The sequence below is a fragment of the Pongo abelii genome, chromosome Y (assembly GCF_028885655.2).
Source record: "Pongo abelii isolate AG06213 chromosome Y, NHGRI_mPonAbe1-v2.0_pri, whole genome shotgun sequence".
Taxonomy (NCBI): Eukaryota; Metazoa; Chordata; class Mammalia; order Primates; family Hominidae; genus Pongo; species Pongo abelii.
The window spans coordinates 50,012,962-50,018,283 of record NC_072009.2 but is presented as its reverse complement, the minus strand read 5'-3'; the positions used below and the strand labels follow the sequence as shown (position 1 = coordinate 50,018,283).

The following is a 5,322-nucleotide window of genomic DNA, read 5'->3' as shown; positions in this document are numbered from 1 at the left end:
TAGGTGGGAATTGAGCAATGAGAACACTTGGACACAGAATGGGGAACATCACACAATGAGACCTGTCATGGAATGGGGGAAGTGGGGAGGAAGGAGGGATAACATTAAGAGATATACCTAATGTAAATGACGAGTAAATGGGTGCAGCACACCAACATGGCACATATATACATATGTAACAAACCTGCACATTGTGCACATGTACTCTAGAACTTTAAGTGTAATGATAAAAAAAGAAATTTTAAAAATTAGTGTTTTGATGGAGAGTACATGAATGTATTTGATCACATGCTGAAGTGCATGTCATATAGACAGCAGAAGAGGGGATAAAATGCTTACATAGTTTTGAAATAATAAACAAATGGACATGATTAGTGAAGAAGATGAGATGATAAAACATATATTATGGCTAACTGTTGCAAGACCACATCATATCATCATGTCACCAGCCTTCGAGAAAAGTGTATGGTAAAAAAAAAAAAAAAATGACATTTAATCCTAAGTGAAAGCAATAAAATTGAGTATTTGCAGTTTGTGAAAGAACTGCTTACTTGTAATGGTGTTTATTTAAACCCTGCTCGTGCTAAGCTTTTAGATTAGCTTCTTAGTAACAAAAATAATGTGTGCTTGGCTTCTATGATTCTTTACAAGGTATCAACATGTTTTTAATACTTTTCTTCAGTCTTCTGTTTGCTTTTTTCATAGAATCATTAGCCTTAATTTATGTGAATGTGTTTCGTTTCTGGTTTAGTTATTTTAAAGTAAAAAATTTAAGATATCTGCACCTTAGAATAGTGGCCCTTAATGTATGGATATATGAAAAGCATTTATTTATTACACCAGTTATTATTTTTTACTCAAGCATTAGTTTAAAATGTGGGTTAGTGAAGTGGTAAGATCGTCAGTAAAAACTAGTGTTAACTAATAAGAATTATGTTAAGAAACAGCTTGAAAATACAACTGACTGTATAGGTACTTTTTATTTAAAGAGCAGAATTATTTTTCTGCCTGAATCAAAATAAATTACTATGATTAGTACACAGATTGCTGCTACATTCCTCATTATCACTGTATTTTACATTTTAAAAAACTAATTTGTGTTCCTGCCAGTGACTGGTATATGGCTTTGGATTTTATTCATAGGGAACTTATAATTGGTTTGGTTGTCTATTATACTTCTTTACATTTTCATAACCATAAAAATATTATTTCAAATTTTAAATATACAATAAACATTTTTGCAGTAATTGTGAGAGAATTCTTCGTAAACTTAAAATTGTGTAATCTAAGTGTGTGTTTATTATTTCAAAATTGGTTCCTACTCCAATAACTTTGTATTGCACCTTTTTCCAGTGTATCATTAAGTATGAATCTTTACCTTTTCTAAATAAAATATTAAGTAATAATTAAAAAGATAATAACGTATTTTAGCTGAGGTTTTCTTGCTCATAATAATAATTCCAATAATTTGGAAGGCCAAGGCAAAAAGATCACTTGAGGCCAAGAATTTTGAACCTGGTTTGGCAAAATAGTGAAACACAATCTCTACAAAAGTTTTTACAAATCAGGAAGATATGGTGGCTCACACCAGTAACCGTAACAATCTATAAGTCCATGGTGGGTGGATCACTTCAGGCTTATAAAGTGAGGCTGGCCTGAACAATATAGCAGGACTCTGTCTATAAAAAATATTAAAATAATTAAAGAAACTGAATAGTTATCTGAGCCTACTGGCCTTTTCCTGGAGAACCTGCTAACTGGGAGGCTGAAGCTGCAAGAGCATGCGTATCACAGGCTGCCACTAAGGAGATCAGACAGATACCTGATTCTTTTACGTAGCTAAGTGGATACAGCCTACTTTACGTTTACCTTTTTCATGTAAAAATGCTTCTTTTCTTGCCTTTTTATGACTATAGGTAGGCTTGTAGTTTGGAGTCAGAAGACAGCTTTAGCTGAGTCATCTCCCCCTGAAAACACAAGGCATACTCCTTCCCTACACAGTCACCCATCTTAGCAACCCAAAATGCTCAGCCAGAATTTGACTTAGATTGTCCTACATTTAATGTGATTTTGTCTTCTGATCCTCCCATTAACGCTCTCTTTTCTCCACACTCATCTACCATCTTTTGCTACTGTCAGTAATCATTCATCCCCTCCCATCACAAAAGAAGCGTATACTCCATTCAGATAGAGCGATATGAAAATTCTCCAGAAAAGTAAAAAATTAAAAATATATATATTTTAATTTTGCACTTTTTTTAATTTTAAAAAAAGGTCAAAATTGAGGAACCACATGCATCTGGTAGGAGACGGGTTTTATCTTCACAAAGAATTTACTGATGTGAACATTTTTGTTACATAATATTAGTAGAAAAAAATCTGAATTAAACAAGAACAAAAAACCGCAAAACCTGGGGTGAAGCCCTGCTGCTTTCCTTGGCCTGGCCCGCTGCCCTGGGCTCAGCGGCCGCCCACACGGCCGCGTTGCTGGGCCAGGCCCGGGGACACTCCGCCTCCACCCCGCAGTCGGGGCTCGCATTGGCCGAATGGAGCCACTACAGCGAGGCGGTGGCCGACCGCTAGGACTACCCCAACTTCTTCAAGATGGTGGAGGGCTTCTTCAATCGCGGCGCCAGCATCGTGGAAGACAAGCTGGAGGAGGACCTGAGGACCTGGGAGAGTGAGGAGCAGAAGGGGAACAGGCTGCGCGGCATCCTGTGGATCATCAAGCCCTGCAACCATGTGCTGAGTCTCTCCTTCCGCATCGGGCACGACGACGGCTCCTGGGAGGTCATCTAAGGCTACACGGCCCAGCACAGCCAGCACCGCAAGCCCTGCAAGGGAAGTGTCCATTACAGCACTGATGTGAGTGTAGATGAAGTAAAAGCTTTGGCTTCTCTGATGACATACAAGTGTGCAGTGGTTGATGTGCTATTTGGGGTTGTTAAGAACAATCCCAAGAACTATACTAGTAATGAATTGGAAAAGATCACAAGGAGCTGGCAAAGAAAGGCTTTATTGGTCGTGGCATTGATGTGCCTGCTCCAGACATGAGCACAGGTGAGCGGGAGATGTCCTGGATCGCTGATGCTTTTGCCAGTACCATAGAGCACTATGACATTAATGCACAAGCCCGTGTTACTGGTAAACCCATCAGCCAAGGGGGAATCCATGGACGCATCTCTGCTACTGGCCATGGTGTCTTCCGTGGGATTGAAAACATCATCAATGAAGCTTCTTACATGAGCATTTTAGGAATGACACCAGGGTTTGGAGATAAAACATTTGTCCTTCAGGGATTTGGTAATGTGGGCCTACACTCTATGAGATATTTACATGGTTTTGGTGCTAAATGTATTGCTGTTGGTGAGTCTCAAGGGAGTATATGGAATCCAGGTGGTATTTACCCAAAGGAAGTGGAAGACTTCAAATTGCAACGTGGGTCCATTCTGGGCTTCCCCAAGGCAAAGCCGTATGAAGGAAGCATCTTGGAGGTCAACTGTGACATACTGATCCCAGCTGCCTGTGAGAATCAGTTGACCAAATCCAATGAATCCAGAGTCAAAGCCAAGATCATTGCTGAAGGTGCCAAGGGGCAAACAACTCCAGAAGCTGACAAGATCTTCCTGGAGAGAAACATAATTGTTATTCCAGATCTCTACTTGAATGCTAGAGGAATGAGAGTATCTTACTTTGAGTGGCTGAAGAATCTAAATCATGTCAGCTGTAGCCGTTTGACCTTCAAGTATGAAAGGGATTCTAACTACCACTTGCTTTTGTCTGTTCAAGAGAGTTTAGAAAGACAATTTGGAAAGCATGGTGGAACTATTCTCATTGTACCCACGGCAGAGTTCCAAGACAGGACGCCGGGTGCATCTGAGAAAGACATCATGCACTCTGGCTTGGCATACACAATGGAGTGTTTTGCCAGGCAAATCATGTGCACAGCCAGGAAGTTTAACCTGGGATTGGACCTGAGAACAGCTGCCTATGTCAATACCATTGAGAAAGTCTTCAAAGTATACAATGAAGCTGGTTTGACCTTCACATAGATGGATCATGGCTGACTTCCTCACTATCTTCTTCACGTGTAACTTCTGCAGACCTATCACAAGTTTACATGCAACCACAGAAATCCCTTTCTCTCCTTACTCATTAATAATGGATACCATTCTCAACAAGTCAGTCCAAATCAGCCCATTAAGGAGAAATAAGTTAAGGTTAGAGGATCATGTACAAGCTGAGTGTGAAAGTAGAAGTCCCCTACACCAGAGAGCCATTTTGGTATTTTGCCTTCAAATAAAAAGCCTCCTCCATCTGGCTGTGCAGCCTTGCTCTGTGGCTTTTCCCAATGCAATCAGTGCTAGTGCTGGGGAAGGGACAGTCAAGAGCAGTCAGTTGCTTACTTATTTTGCTCTGGATGAGTCTGGGATATGCTGTAACTTTAACACATTTAAGAAGTAGGTGTGTGGCCTTTTCAGAAGGTGGCATGGTCCTCAAGTGAGTTCTCAGTATTTTATATCAGCAAAATAACTCAATTTTGCAGGTTGCAAACAAATATAAAAGCTGTTTGTGTTTACAAATTTTATTATTTTAGAATAGAATAAGTACATGCTGCTGTAATAAAATTGTCTTTAATCACTTAACAAGCCTAACCTTGACTCAAACAGTGAATGCCTATAAAAATAATAAATGAAAAAAACTAGTATTTTTATATCATAAATGAGTATTATTTATAGCTTATCATTCATGTATTGTTGTCCAGCAAACATTAAAAGCCCTGTGGATAATTAAGTTTTCTTCATACATGCAAAATGTTGGAGGCTATTTTCGTTAAAACCATCAGAATTTGCTTACTATAATTAAGACACATAGTCCAAAGAATGCAGGAAACTTTTTATCATGTTAACTAATTGTTCTCTTTTGAAGATCTATGGTTGACTAAACTATAATTCAAGTAGAATGTCCCAGAAAAAAACCACTTTGGCTCCCTGTTTGGAGTCTGGCAGGCTCTGAGCATTGCCAATTGCCCCTACTCACCTGACTTTGTATCCTCTCCTTTTAGAGGCTTTCCATTCTGCACCCAGCTTCACTAACAGAGAGCTGAAAACAACCTTGGGTTGAGTGTTTCATTTGGGAGTTATTTTGCCAGGGCCTTTTGAACAGTAGTGTCCCCATGAAGTGCTAGATAATACATGTGTAAGAATCAGCTTTTTTGTTTTTTTTTAACTATAACACCTTTCAGAAATTTCTAACTACTTTGTAACTGCATGGATTAACCTGTTGATAAAAGCAGTTATTTAAAGTCTACGTTTTCCAAAA

General features: G+C 39.0%; 1 pseudogene; it reads left to right on the top strand.

The window, feature by feature from the left end:
- The first annotated feature begins 2,589 nt into the window (after positions 1-2,589).
- LOC129053494 (glutamate dehydrogenase 1, mitochondrial-like) lies at positions 2,590-4,674 on the top strand (annotated as a pseudogene).
- The last annotated feature ends 648 nt before the right edge of the window (positions 4,675-5,322 follow it).